The following is a 16,510-nucleotide window of genomic DNA, read 5'->3' on the forward strand; positions in this document are numbered from 1 at the left end:
CTAAGAAGTCCGATTTTCTCAAGTACAGCTGGATTCAGAGGTAAGGCCTAACTATCCTGCAACAAGAAACCATTAAACAGGAAACAGCAGTTACTCATTTAATGTCGCCACAGAAGGTGATAACCCTCCTCAAAAACAAAACAAAACAAAAACACATAATCAAATAAAAACGGGCTCAGGAGGACGAGGACGCTATGTAAATTTGCTTTCCAACCATGTCTATAGATATCATGTGTCACGTGACGTCCACTAGCAGGAAATAATATTAAAAGGTGAGAGACATTCTTCAAAGGCGCATAAGAATCTGTTCCAAGTAAAAGAACTGAAAGCTTGATGAAAGGATCAAATATGTTCATATTAGTGGAGTTTATCATCCTATCCTTGCTGATATCTTTAACAGGTATGTTGAGTATAATGCCTATTTGTTCTCTAGGTAAGTTCATTTTGAACTAAAGGTGAATATCGTCGGGGCTAGACACTGTCTGTCTTCTTCGACAACTAACAACTTCCAATGCGTTGTGAATATGGTTATTCATGCATGTGAAGGTTTGTCTCATTCAAATGTGGCAACTAACAAAGACGATTCCTGCCAATGCATCCTTCAAAGTAACAACTTTTATAGTAGAGACCTCCTGCATTAATGTTTGCAAGATCTAGGGTCCATCGTTGAGGAAGCGCTTAGGCCTATATTACTATACGCAACAGCTGAATGAAATAAAATAAAATATGACCGATTAAAAAATATATACTACTCAGTCGGTCTTCACAGTACTTGCCTTATCAATGAAATATCTAGCACTGTGATGTTGATATCTGTTACCTCTAGAATAGACGGACCAAAATCCACTAGCATTTTTACTGTGATTCAATTGTAACCGAAGAAATGGGTACACATCGGAATGTACACCCGGACATAATGTAAAATAAAGATTAATGCACATTGGATTGTGCTTAAAGTAGTAGGCGTCTTGAAATACAAACATTAAACCTTTGCCCAAGTGTTCCTGATAGAAATTTAAAACAAATCTCTTTCGAAGTGAAGAATGAAAATTAGGAGTCACCTGCTAATTTGGTATGGGAGAAACAAACTTACCTTAAATGTGAGCTATTTGAAATTCAAAATGGCCGCCATCCCTGTGTTAAGTCTATGGGAAAAATGTAAATTTCGATTTTAAACTTATTGGTATCACGAAATACTTACGATAACCATGAAATAACTGGTCTTCTTCACTGGAACAAACAGAACATTTCAGCTCATATGAACACGTACAGTGTCAATTTTTTTCACCAAAATTAAGGATGACCTTAGTGAACTTTCAAATAAACTTACCTTTACATGTATCAGCATCCACAAGGTCTAAAGGTTTTACTTTCTTGAAAATTGTCCAATCTGGAACCCTTTTTTGCACAAAATGACCTTTGAGCTACTTTCTCGTATCTCAGCGATTACAAGGGCTAACACAATAGTTTCTTTTGAGTATTAACAAATATTATATATATATATATATATATATATATATTATATATATATATATATATATATATATATATATATATATATGTATATATATATAACAAATGTATTACAGAAAAAGACTTTGGGATGTTTAAGATGACCATTGAAATATTGTCTCAAATCTCGGTACGTACAAGGACCGGAGGATTGCTTTTTGCTGGATATTGACATACATGGAATCACATTTCTCTTCTTTATGTTGAGTGACCTTTAACCGTTAGTCTACTCTCATGTGTCCCTAGAAATTACAAGGATTTGTATATTAACCAGTCTGCAACTAATATTTTGCCGAATACTTTCCATGGGTAATTGGCTTCAACTAGTACTAGTATGATATTAATAAATCTGACGCACATACTCGACATAATCACTTTTAGGACAAGCACACGTCATAATTCTGTGCATACCTAATTTAAGGCTTAAATAGGGCCAGGCAACTTGATCTGATTCCATATGTAGTTGTATTGACCAAGTACTCTAGCAAATTCTTTCCCACTGTATCAATCGAAATCCCTTGGGATGTGTATCATGTTTTTTGCAAACTTAATCAATAGAAATGCAAAAGCTTTGTCAGATTTTGAAATGTTGTCTAAATTTGTTTGAATTTCCGAATGTGTTAGACAAGGGGTGCGCAGAATGCTGAATATTGTTTTCTGTACGTCAATGAGAGCCAATAAATCAAAAACAGAATCTGCAAAATTACCACGTCATCGGCGTAAAACAGACTAACAAAACAGATCAACAAGCCAACAATCCTTTTACAAACAAAACAAAACTAGACAAATACAAAATTTAAATTTTGTGAGAGTAGTCGATAAACATGTTTTCAATTTGTATTCAATCTATCATCCAGCGGGCATGAAAGCCATTTACATGATTTAAAAGAGAAAATACTGATCATCCCCACCAAAGTTAGCAACCAGGAAAGTGAAAACACCTGAGTTGCCATTTTTCTGATAGTAAGTTCACTACTGAGGTCTGCTATTTCGCAATCACTCTTTGAAACTTTCTAAAATGCGTAGTACAACAACCTTTAGACTGTGAAATCTTTCAATTTGCTGTTCCTATTCGAGAATGAGAAATGCTCACAGTAATGGTAATCGCTTTAAATGTTTTTATTTTTCATATTAACTGGTACACAGTACTGCCTTGATTTATGATAGTAAAAATATCGATAAATGGTGCTTATAGTAATTGTCTGTATTAATGATTGCAAAATGTCGATAACTGGCACATACACGTAGTTGTTGCCTTTATTTATGATGTTAAGAATACCGATAACAGGTACACTGTAGTTGCCCTTATTTATGATGGCAAAATATTTCATAGCTTCTTGTTGCTTCATTATATTCTAAGTTTCTATATTGGTATAATTATTGATTTCGTTCTTCTTTACAAGTGGGCAGGCTGGATGTCACCTTTTTCGCTGAGAGAGCAAGTCCAAGTATCACAGGAAACTTTTACATCGGTGGTTACTCAGCTGGTGATACCATATCATCTGTGGGTCGAAGTTTCACCTTTGGCAGAATCTTAGATACGGGTACAGGATCAGACCTCCCTGTTAGGGAGTATGAAAATTTTAAGGGCTATGCAAGAAGAGTTTCACTTATCCATTGGCGTTAGTAGACCGGGCGTATATTACTGTGATGCCAATGCTAACACTGGAGAGACTGAGAGACTGCAGACAGTATTGGTGGCTGAAGAAGGTAAATTTTTCAAAGTATTTATTTGTTATAGCTACATTTCATCTTTGTCGCTCATGAACTCATATAGAGACTCTCAGAAAGTTGGAGTATCTAAACACTTATTAACCAGTTCGTTCATTCAGTCAGTAAGTATACTCTTAAAACCACATCAATATTCAACTTTCCTCTCATAGACAAATCCTGAGAAATTGCCGCAAGATTATGCTCCAGTTTCCGAACCAAAGATAGCAATTTAAAGCTTAACAATTTAGGTCAATGAAAACAAAATGTGTGGTTCCGGTAACCCGATCTACCCTATTTTAATCCCCCACCCTAAACTTTTTATGGGTCCGTCAACAAGAAAGTAACACAAATTGTACTTTGCGCGATAATTTTGAGAAAATCCTTTGAAAAAGTTGGAGCGATATGACGTCATAATTCAAGGAAAGTCTAGCCTGCGCCAGCCTGTTCTCGTCAGCGACACAGTGAGCTATTCTGCACGCGGTACCAACACAATGTGTTCTTAATATCATTTTCATATGGAACAGAATCAGTTGCGTGATCACTTGCCATTTACTTGCCTGCTTTACTGATATTTTTGGTGAAATTAAAAAAATACAAAAAGAGATTTCCCTGCCTATCTATCCTATTTTTAAAAAGCAATGTTATCGGAAGCACACAATTTTTTGAGGGCCGGGGCCTATCTTTACCCGTGTTCTGTATCCGTATTCAAAAGGCAAGGTTTCGCATTTCGCTGATGTTCCAATCAGGGTTTAGATTAGGGTTATATTATTTTCGCAAACTAAATAGCTGAAGTAAAGCCAGAAAGTCCAACAAAGACAGTAAGCTGGGGAGACGATATAACACTGACCATGACGACGTCAATATCAGAAGCCTCATTGAAATGGAGACATAATGGGATACAAAAATCAGAATGGAATGGCAGGAGTAGTATTACAATATCATTTGCAAAGACCACTGACTCAGGAATTTATGAATGTTACAGCAGTGAAACACAACGAAGCCAAGGAAAGCATGGATTCACGAGACTTATTGTTAGAGGTAAATATACCATACATATGTGTTAGTGTTTTAAGACGATGCTGACGTTATAATGGATTTACTAAATAATATAAATTATATTATTAAGAATGTCCAATCGTATCGCACAGCTGAAGAAATTTCATCGATGCTACATCAAAGTGACTCATGTACGAATAGATAAGTCATCGTATGGGCAAATAATGTTGTTATATGTTCATAGAAATAGATTTTAAAATATATATTTGTGTTTCACTTATAACAAGTGCATATTCAGCATCACATTGAACATTATTAGGTAGAATGCGCCTCGATGACAGAAATTCAGACTCTCAAACTTTTCATACGTGTTGGTCTACCACTCGAGGGGCTCATTTTCAAGCTTATCTGTTAAATAGGCTTTTCACCAACTAATTTTTGTGCAAGAAAAAAATATCAACAGAGATAACATAGAGACTGCAGTCATTTTGAATTCGAAGTGTCGGTAAATATTGCCAAGGGTAATTTGTTTCTCTTGCACAAACTTTTGCATTTTGCTTAATTTTTTATGCTTGATTTCGACATGGAATGGCTTACAATTTCAAGCATTACGTTTTAGCAGAACTTTAAGTCTTTCAATTTTTGAGGTGCTTCTACCTCAAGTCAAATTTAGACCAGTCTACAGAAATATAAATGGATGGTATTTAATTAGTGCATCACATGGATTTTGATTTACTCAGGCTGTCCCAATGGGAAGTGGGGATTAAACGAATGTGTTTCTTCCTGTCCGACATGTTACAACGGAGGCATCTGTAACTCAGATACTGGTGAATGTATCTGCCAATCGGATTCAGAGGAAATAACTGTGAACCTGTAAGTGTAAAAATACGTCAAGACTTAGATTACCGTACAACATTTAATTGCCTAATAAAATATTTGAACAATAATATAACCCCTTCGCCGAGTACATTTTGAAGTATAAATTTCGCTTGAGGAAGGCGGTACATTATTGCTATTATTTTATAGTTTTGGCGATGCCAATGAATTTGCAGATGTTGTAAACATCTGTACGCGCTTGTGCGTTCGCGTTGTTGATTTTGTCGAAGTTAATCCGGTGATAATCTTGTGACAGCATCTACAAATTAGTAATTTACCCTTGCTTGCTTTGGTGCATTAGGCAATCAAACGCATCAGATAATAGACGCAACACAGTGACAAAACTTCGCGTAAGATTGTCAAAGGACAAATACGTGACACAGGGAAGGAGAAAAAGAAAAAAGAAATTGTCACAAAACCAGTGCTAACATAAGACCAAGACACTAAAGGTTGGCAGTATTCTTTATTGGCAATACATATCATTGCCAAACGTATGCAAATAAATAAACAATTGCAAGAAGAACCCTGTGCTGAGCCCAAGAACCCCTACCCAAGGGATGGACATTTTGTGCTGCCCATATGCATATACGGGCAGATGGCGCATTTCTTGCTGGCACACGGTGCTGATCCTGGGTTTTCCCGGAGGCTGTTTTCATCGCATGTGTGTTTGTCAGTCTTGATGCTATGTCTAGTCCTTTTCTCCTGGCTACAATTGGCGGCTGTGGAAAAGCTTTTTACATCGTTCTGATCTATGGAGGATGTGTAATTTCTGGCGAGGATTTGGGTACGTCCGGTAACGTGCTGTTGTACGTCATAAGAAATACACACACGATTTTTAGTTTTCTGCTTCTTTGTTGGTTTTGCATAACAATTAAGTCTTGTGTGTCCTTTTTGTCAATCTTGCTGATTTGTTTCTGGACACTGGTTTCATCATATCCTCGGTGCATTAGTATTTGGATGATTTGTCTCGGTCACTTTCATAGTTGACTAGTTTTGAGCGTATTGTCTTTGGTATTAGCGCTTGTGCATGTGGTATGCTCTCTAACACGCTTGGATGATGGTCTGAATCTGCGTGCAGATATTGGAATCTGTCTGTTGGCTCGGCTCACAGTGGAACATTGATTGAAACTAGGAGTAAAATAATCAAAAATCACACAGAAAATGAACTACATGTAAACATCAACAAAAAAATAAAAATTCTATGCATTCGAAACGAGTTGTGTACATCAAATAAGTATGGTAGAGTAAACTGCAAGTTAAAAATCAGCTTCCCATGAGTACTTCATGTTTCACTTGCTGTAGCACAACTTCAATATTTTCGGGTAAATAGCTTGGAAGATTCCAATAAAGATATACTATGTTTTTTTCCTAACATTCGAATGGATACTGGATTTGTAGAACCAGCGAAATAATCGAGAAGTTATCCATATTTCATTCCATAAGCACGTGATCAGAATGTTGGTGTAATTCAATTATGCTATATCCAATATGGCTTCTTTGCAAACGACAAACGAAGATCCGTTCCTAAAGACATGACCGAATTGGTTTATTTTGAGTTTCATTCCGTCGAAATTCTTTGATTTGAAAAATTGACACGTATTGTATATAATAAAAACGTTATGATGGCATTCTGCTATAGTTTATTCGCCAACAGAAGCCGGATACCACACGGCATGCGCCTACTCTACGGCTATGCTGCCATGTAATCGTGGGATATGGTGCCAACAATCATTACATAATTTGAAATTTTAAAATTTACGTACTTTTGTCCTAAATTTCCTGTCCACAAAAAGGCCTGTAGTTGCGTCAATCAATGACGCTGATCAAACCATATTCATAAATGATTACTCAATATACAAAATTGAGGTTTTCCTAGCTTTCAGATCTATTTTAATATCGAACTGCGTTCGGTTAAAACTTTGTTTTTCATTTTGTAACTTAAAACTTTGTTTTTCATTTTGTAACTAAGTTTAACTTTTAATGGCGATTTTGACAGAAGAGGAAACCGTTCACTGATGAACCAGTAAGTCGTAGTTATGCAATGCCTATCTAGCCTATTATGTTAGCCTGAAAACTCATAGGGACAAATCACTTTTCATGAGAATCCTCGAGCTATCTTGGGACTGGACATAAATTACAGGGGGGATGGGCTGGTGTTTTTCGAAACACCGCTGCGTCAAAAATAATGACCCTTCAAAAGTTCATGCACAAAAATTAGTGACCTCCCCCTTATCCGTGCATGAAAATAAGTGACCCTCCCCTGTTACTCAATACCCCCAAACAACCCGCAATGCGTTCAAGACCTCCTTCTGACTTGCTATACTATTGAAGTCCCCTCTCAAAAGGAAAGCAAAATGTGGCCGATATAACGCTTTGTCCAAAAAAAATTTCAAATCATATGTGTGTGATAATTCATGTAAATGTAGTTTGCTTGAATTGGCAGATAAAAAGCGGATGCACGTACAAAAAATGTAATTTTTAGATTTCATCGATAATGTCCATTCACTATGCATGGCAGCCTATGATGAAACTATAAATATTTATTTTAAAATACAAAACTAGGTAATCTGTGCATTTATGTACACCTAATTATTAGCATTAATGTTCATGACTAGACTACAGTGGTTTCAAGTCTATGGTTGTGCAAGAAATTTGTTTTTGGAATTTCACTGAAATGTCCATTCACTATGCATTGCAGCCTATGATGAAACTATAATATTTTTTTCCCAATACAAAACTAGATAAATCTGTGCATTTATGTACACCTAATTATTAGTATTAATGTTCATGACTAGACTACAGTGGTTTCAAGTCTATGGTTGTGCAAGAAATTTGTTTTTGGAATTTCACTGAAATGTCCATTCACTATGCATTGCAGCCTATGATGAAACTATGAATATTTTTTCCCAATACAAAACTAGATAAATCTGTGCATTTATGTACACCTAATTATTAGTATTAATGTTCATGACTAGACTACAGTGGTTTCAAGTCTATGGTTGTGCAAGAAATTTGTTTTTGGAATTTCACTGAAATGTCCATTCACTATGCATTGCAGCCTATGATGAAACTATGAATATTTTTCTCAAAATACAAAACAAGATAAATATGTGCATTTATGTACACCTAATTATTAGTATTAATGTTCATGACTAGACTACAGTGGTTTCAAGTCAATGGTTGTGCAAGAAATTTATTTTTGGAATTTCACTGAAATGTCCATTCGCTATGCATGGCAGGCCTATGATGAAACTATGAATATTTTTTTCCAAATACAAAACTAGGTAAATCTGTGCATTTATGTACACCTAATTATTAGTATTAATGTTCATGACTAGACTACTGTGGTTTCAAGTCTATGGTTGTGCGAGAAGTTCGTTTTGGAATTTCACTGAAATGTCCATTCGCTATGCATGGCAGGCCTATGATGAAACTATGAATATTTTTTTCCAAATACAAAACTAGGTAAATCTGTGCATTTATGTACACCTAATTATTAGTATTAATGTTCATGACTAGACTACAGTGGTTTCAAGTCTATGGTTGTGCGAGAAGTTCGTTTTTGGAATTTCACTGAAATGTCCATTCACTATGCATTGCAGCCTATGATGAAACTATGAATATTTTTTCCCAATACAAACTAGGTAAATCTGTGCATTTATGTACACCTAATTATTAGTATTAATGTTCATGACTAGACTACAGTGGTTTCAAGTCAATGGTTGTGCAAGAAATTTGTTTTTGGAATTTCACTGAAATGTCCATTCACTGTGCATGGCAGCCTATGATGAAACTATGAATATTTTTATTCCAATACAAAACTAGTTAAATCTGTGCATTTCTAATTATTAGTATTAATGTTCATGATTAGACTAGAGTGGTTTCAAGTCCATGGTTGTGCAAGAAATTTTATTTTGGAATTTCACCGAAATGTTGATTTACTATACATTGTAGGCTAAGAGGAAACTAAAAATAACTCATAGGTATCTGATCCTAAAGTGTTATTTAAAAGTTGTTCGACCTGAAGCTTCCAGGTGTTATTGATGACATTTTGCACTATTCTGAATAGTTTGTATTCTGTGAATGTCCTCAAAAAATGAAAAATATACATACAGCTTCATGAAAATTTGACACTGACCTATACCCAATGTATTGTCAATGGGAGAATGATATCAAATAAGTGATCTCCCAAATTGTTTTTTAAAGCATCATTATAGGGAACAGTTTATATGTACAATAGAGGAGTTGCATGAGTAGAAATCATGACAACTTAAATCAATGTGGCTGCTTGGATCATCAATATATTGCTTATTATACCCTTAAACTTGCGCCCGAAGGGCGCGCCGAAAATGGAAATGACAGAAAATGAAAGTGCCAGGAGGTATTTTTTCTTTTTTCAGTATTCCATATTCTTTAATACGTGCACATGCAATTTCAGCTTTGATGCATAAAAAGGTGAACCTCCCCCATAGGCTTGCACAAAATTTTATGACCCTTCAAAAATGCTTGCGCAAAAAATGGCGACCCACCCCCCAAAAAACACCGGCCCAATCCCAACCCCCCCCCCCCTGTAATTTGTGTCCAGTCCCTTACGACGATGCGTTACATCCCTGAAAAACCAGTGGACACTGTGGCCAGCATCCGATCTAGCTCTGCAGGCTGTGTTGGCCAGCAGTCACAAACAACCCTACCATGCAGCGCTAGCATCCGATTTAGCTCCTGTGAAAGCATTGCGAGAGCCGTAGATCGTACGCACTTTCGCTTGACAAACTTTACGTACGTACTACATAGTAATCAGGGCTCGAAATTAAGGTAGTCCCATATCCAGGGACAACGGAAGCTTGCTTATTTGCAACGCATCTCTGTACTTACTCTCACTGAAGTACTCAATAAGCTCGTCAGCCAGATGGGAAGTGGTAAAACCACAGAAGAGTTTTGGCACTCACTAGACCTTATTGGATTCGCCCCTTTTCACTTAATTTACACCGTAGATGTCACTCTTACTGCACACACAAATGGCATTTATATTAACTATGAAACGCAGCTTGACAGTTTACGAAACGAACACAGGTGTAGGATAAAATAGGCATAGGGAACGGAAACTACTCTCTGGACAATGACCTGCAGTGGATTGGGAAAATCCCGTAGTTCCGTAACAGATTATGTGTTGCTGTGAAGAAAACCGAAATGTTACACAAGAATTCGATTTTCTTAACAGCAAAACATAATCTTTCAAAAGAAACTTGACACGGGTATTCTCGAAAATGTTTTTTATTGGATAGGGCATCCATATTTGAGACGTGCATAGATCTGCGTATTTATGTAGAAAGCAGGTGTCGCCGTCTTGAAAAAAACGCCCTCGTGTGGTCACTTGACACTATTTTAGTGGTCAGGTTTCGCAGGGATAGTCTGGTTCCCTGACCCATTTCCCCGGTAGAGGGCGTGGGGAAATATAGGGTCAGGTACCGGCTAATGTAAACATGGACGCTATTGGGGTAAATAAAACAAGCTGTGATTGGATGAAAGTAACACATGTAACTTTTTCTCATCTTTCTTGGGTTTCGCACTTTCAGGCTCACTTGACACCAACTTCTTGTTTGTACCACAAAGCCGTGGAGGTAGAAAAGAAAGACTTTCTACCTCCGTGATTTAGCCACTGTGATTTAGCACACCTCTTAATACTTTTAGAACGTTGACATGATGCCTGGCATTTTTCATAAAATTCGGACACCATTCTATCCATCGAAATCAATCGTCGTTCACAGTTCCAACAAGTTTGCTTTCAGTTAGCTGTGATATCGCAGCAGAACTTGTGGCGTGTATCGAACGTGCTCGGGTCATTGGGGTCACGTCACAGTCGGCGATGACCTCAATGACCCTAGCGCGTTCGAGTACTGCTGCGATATCACAGCCAGCCTTCAATCACCTCTATTTCCCCGTACTTCTGGATTAATCCTTTCAGTTTATGTTCCCGTCTGGTATGCCAATGTTTTTGAATCGGATACCAGTGTTCGAACATAATTCTGATCCAGTCGAATTTTGACCGGTGTTTAATTCATGGTAGCAGTCATATTCGTTGTAGCATGTTCTGTCAGGTGACTAAACTCCGCCATCTTGAACAAAATTCTGTTCAAGATGGCTACCCGGTACCTGACCCTATATTTCCCCACGCCCTCTACCAGGGAAATGGGTCAGGGAACCAGACTATGTTTCGCAGGAATAGTCTGGTGCCCTGACCCATTTCTACCGCTGGCTGCGCTGCTAACGAAAATAGGTCAGGTATGGGCTATTGTAAGCATGGCTGTCATTGGTCAATAGTATGAGTGCAGTGATTGCATTGAATTTATTTCCAACTTCGAATTTAAATTTCGTTTGCTCATTGATTAGTTTTACCTCCATGGTTTCCCGAACCAAACATCCTATGTCGACATTGAATAAAAACGAAAAATCACTCATTTTTGAGTCACTGCTGAAAAAGCGAAAGGAGGGATAATTTATTACGTCTTAGAAAAAGACCATAGACGATAAACGTCATTTCACCACCAAATGCCATCATCAAAATCGCATACTCATCAAAAGTGAAGCCGTGCAAACAATTTCACGGTTCGATGTTTCGTCATCTAATTCCCAAGCTTGACACTATACAGATATGCTGAGCACATGATCTTGTCAGGTGAGTGTGCTCATTGATATGCAATCAAATTCTGTCTAAAATGGCGGCCAAGGCCTTAGCTCATACTTGACCCCTTTTCGCTAGCAGCGCAGCCAGCTGTAGACATTTGTCAGGGACCAGACTATCGCAGGGAACGTGATGGAATCCAGTTTTCAACTTCCTTCGGGAGTTTTTGCCGTCCACCGCAAGTTTTACTGGCCTACGAAGTGGTTTCCCACCTCTATTTCTATCCTACCCCTGCTCTTCATCAAGTTCAAGGGCCTCTGTATCGGAGGCTAACGGTTGCGCTGCTTACGGTTGGGAGCCCAGACAGACACAAAAAGTAATTCGGAGTCACTCAAGTTCCGAGCTTAGCCATTTTTGATCATATATCCGTGCGGAGATGCATAACACTTGTCGTTGGTCGGAAGATATCACGTGACAAGCGAAAGGTTATGGGGCAGAGCTTGAAAAACAAAGACGAAAGTCAACGCGAAAGCGGTTTTGAAATGAAAACGAAAGTTAATTTGAAAATGAAAATGAATTTATCGCGTAACAGAAACAAAACTATTTACATTTCAATCGAGGAAAACAACTCGCTAGAAATGGACTCATTTAAAGCGCAGTGGTCGTCGCGCTGCGCGTGCGTGATTTTTTTGTTGATAAACATAAATTTTTGTAAACATAAGTCTTCTCAACTTCAACAGGAGTGAGATGGGAGCAGTCCCCCTCTTTGTTAATGCCTTTGTAAGACTCAACATCATGCAATAGTAAAATATTAAGATCGGAAACGAACTTCAGTGGTGTATTTCTGTTTATGAACTCGTGTAGAGCTACGAACATTGGGACACTACACTCAGCACATTATGTCCCTGAGTTTACTGCACGCAGACACAGTGAACAAAAAGATTTGATCGCGCGCGATCACGCTTGTACACAATGCTATGTACAGTACAGTGAAAATAAATAACTAAAATGATCAACAATTGCCTATATATGTAGACCAGCAACAGCACAATGCCTAACACAAAAATTACACTCAAGACCATGATCGGCAAGCCAGAGCAGGACACGGGAGATGTTGTCGGGAGACGGTCACCGCGTTGACGTACACGGATATAGAGAATCCGGTCCCACAACTTACCGGCCCGCTACGACTTGCCCACAACCAACTGTTGATCACCATGTCTTACTTCTCCTAGTATTACGTGGTAAGAAATAGTAAAATGACAGGAAAAAATAGAAAAAAACGAGCGGGTTTTCGCTGCATTTGGCAGGAAAATTGCACGGCTACACCGTGTATAGACGTATCGAGAGATCATGTGCCCCGGTCCTGTGCACGGTCATGGCAGTGATCCAACCGCTAGCTGGTGTAGGCCTACCGGTGCTGGGCAAACTTCGTTGTTGTACCTCCTGATTGCCGGGTAGGTCTGAATCCTCTTTCAAGTGAGATAACCCCCACATAACAAGAAGACCTATGAAAGGTCCTTCGCTTGACTTGATACCTGTAATCGGAATTCTCGTTTGCACCCCCAAACGGGGTAAACTTTGTAGTTGAGTAGGATTCTCCACAGCCGAGTGTAGCGCGTCATATACCCGGTTTGACACGGACGTTCATACAGACCACGGAACGGAACAGATGCAGAGATGCTTCTTGCTGCAGCGGGCATTGCTCTGCGAGCTGTAGATTTCTGTAGTTTGGGTTGTTGTCTTTGTACTCCTGTCGGGCCTCTTGAAATGAAAGCTCTCGTCCTTGCTAGCGATGTCGAAAACTAGAGCCCGGTCGTTGATAGTCTGTTGGCGTATACATGCGTACGTCTAGCTCTATGGCTCGAGCGATAACAGTAGCCGAGCCCCATTCAACTGATTCAAGAAAATCATGAGCAAATGTGATCTCAATCCAGCGTGCAATCATTGTTCAATGTTCAGCAGATATTAACTTAGATTAATTGACCTTTTATTGCTTGTTACATTGGGATAGTTGGTATGCTTGTGACAGATCAGCCGCCATTTTAACAAGCCGCAATATCGCAAACGTTACAATCAACGCGTAACATGTGCGGCGTTCTTGGATTTGTTTACAACAGAGGGGGACCCCCTCAGGAGGATGCGCAGCGCGACGACCACTGCGCTTTAAATATGAAAGTTGGTACTTCCCTTATGACCTACGCAGTTAAATAAAAAGAACAAGCGACCCCGGGATCGGGAAAAGGATAGGGATAAGAGACTGACCAATTTTATCTGGGTGGATAGAATTCTTTGCCAGTCGTGGCTCACTGAAATCTATCTTCTGAATGGCTTCATTGACTGTCCGGGAAAGACAAATAGTTGAGTAAGGGGTGGCAAGTATTTAAGAGGACATATTTAAGCTCCCGTTAGGCGTAGCAGAAACACAACGCGATGTGAAATGGCTGGTCAAAATGTCACTATCAAATTCTCTCTATTAACTTGCACTGGGCGAACGATATCGTGTATTACAGCTCACGGTCTTCCTTCGAGGAATAATTAGCTAGAGGTCATCGGGATACAGAGTAGTGGCTTTAAACTCTTCAAAGATAACACAGTTTATTTCCAATACAAAGTTGTCACGTATCGCCAGGCAGTGTGCGAAATTCAGGCTAATCCGATGGCCCGAGACCAGCAGTTTAATGTCGGACCAATAACTCTTGAAAGATATCCTGCTGTTCTTAAGACGCGTGCCATGCCAGTAACTTTTCCCAGAAGTTTACCAGAATGTTTGCTATGCTAAATACATGAAAAGAGTATTCAAAGATACGAAAATTATTCTTTTAAGAGATTTGCAAAACGTGAAATTCACAGAATAAAACGTGAACAGACTAATTGGTACTGCATCAAAGCGATAAATACCCTACCTAACGTTTTCTCGCGAGAGAAGCGCTATTCAATATGCTGCCCTTTTGTTAAGCCTGTGTTAAGTTAATGATCTCGTTGTGGTCATAAAAGAGTAATTGTTTAGCGTATCGACTGTGTTGCGTGTGTCGATGTATTAAAACTGGATTTAAAGGACACTGCAACATTGCACTTTTATATGATATCGGATATTTTCAGCTTCTGGACAACACAGTATCGAAATTAGAATTGTTTGCTCAGATCATAGACCCTGGACAAAAACTATGGTCAGATATGTGAGGTGGTGAAATCTCCGATATGCGATATTTACCCACCATTTTAGACAAGTCTAATATCGTACAATTTAAGTTAGAGTCAGACAACGGAAGTCGGGCTTGGCTAGACCGCGGGGCCAATTTGTAAGGAAGTATCTTCCAGATAAATATCGATTATTTGCCCGCAATTTATCGTCCAGTATCGAAGTTCGAGCCGAAATGATGAAGTAGGGCTTGGCAAGATCTGTGGCGTGGCAAATCTCCGACATTATACATCGGACATTTGTCCCGAAATCGCCGATAAACATCGGTGATTTTACATAGAATAGACGTGCCCGAGACACGAGGCGAGTCATTCTAGTGATGACATTGGGCTCCCAATCGCCGATAAATATCGAGTTAATATCTGTGATTTCACAGATCAGGCGTGTCGAGACGCAAGGCAAGTCATTCCAGAATTGCCTATAGTATCGTTTACTATCCAAAATCGCCAATATGTATCAGCCTGAGGTAAAATATTGACAATTTCTCAAACCCGGTATTTAAACATTGTACAAAGTACCGCACTCACTGTATTTTGACCTTGATGGCCATTTGCCTTGGTCACTGTAAAGATTACGTTTACATTTTAAATTGTGATTCGTCTTTTAACGTGGGTTTCGACACTTCAGTATAATTTCTCTTCATCAGTTGCCCTTATTTTTGTTTTCCCTTCCTTGAATTTGACGATGAGTCCCTCAAAGTGGAGAAGCCAGAATTGTTTTGGCAGAGTCAAGTGTTGTATTCACTCCGTTCTTGTGTGATCCGGTGTTTGTGCTGTCAAAACTTACCCATACCTGATCGGAGTTCTGGATGCTTAGCATGACCGTGTTGGGACATATTTCAAGCCCACGCTTGTGCTTTTGTCTCTCAATATTAGAAATAATTGTGAAAAGGCTATTTTAGGAAATAAAAACGATGTTTTGTGTTAGTGCTTAACCTTTCAATACTTTCATATGTTGATAAATACTGAGATCAGTTGACCAGATTTTTGGTTTTGATAGTCATCTTCATTTGAAGAATTAAAAAAGAATTAGATAATTAAAAGACACAAAACAATTTCATGTTACGATTTTGAAGTGGTCCCTTTTTTTTTTTCAATCGCATGTTTCTTGGCCCCTATACTGAGCGCGGGTAAAAAATCTCCCACTATATTTGGATTTGACCTGATGATCGGACCAACTGATTTCCTTGAAGGCCAGTGATATTTCTAAAGTTGCTGGCCGCTTGTCCAGTAGACATTTTGCGTGAGTTTCGCACACTGTTGTCCCTTCTGAGTACTTGTGCTTGTAAAGACGCCTCCCATATATAATCTGTACAGTTGTTATTTACATGTAATATTCATCTCATCATTAGAGTTCCTTCCTAGTAATGACGTATTATGGCCAAATTTCATCAACACCAGAACCAACACCATAAACATCAGAACAATTATTTACTTGTTTGATTCCTCGGCCAGTAAACAACTTGGCAAGATTTCTTCGTCGCCGAACAATCCGAATTTCGCTGACAAAGATAGCAACTGGGAAGAAAACGAACCATGGACTTCTGCAGATCACACTGCTTACAAAAGACAAGCGGCGTGGCGATGCGTGTG

General features: G+C 38.6%; 1 protein-coding gene across 2 annotated transcripts in view; it reads left to right on the plus strand.

Annotated features, from left to right (window-relative positions):
• Positions 1-251: 251 nt before the first annotated feature.
• LOC139138727 (receptor-type tyrosine-protein phosphatase S-like) overlaps positions 252-16,510 on the plus strand; it is a 40,427-nt gene continuing 24,168 nt past the window's right edge. For both annotated transcript variants that reach the window (XM_070707238.1, XM_070707240.1), the window contains exons 1-4: positions 252-400; positions 2,916-3,222; positions 4,012-4,263; positions 4,962-5,094. The gene's annotated coding sequence lies outside the window, so the exon portion shown is untranslated. The remainder of the gene's footprint in view (positions 401-2,915; positions 3,223-4,011; positions 4,264-4,961; positions 5,095-16,510) is intronic.

The sequence above is a fragment of the Ptychodera flava genome, chromosome 8 (assembly GCF_041260155.1).
Source record: "Ptychodera flava strain L36383 chromosome 8, AS_Pfla_20210202, whole genome shotgun sequence".
NCBI classification, from domain to species: Eukaryota; Metazoa; Hemichordata; class Enteropneusta; family Ptychoderidae; genus Ptychodera; species Ptychodera flava.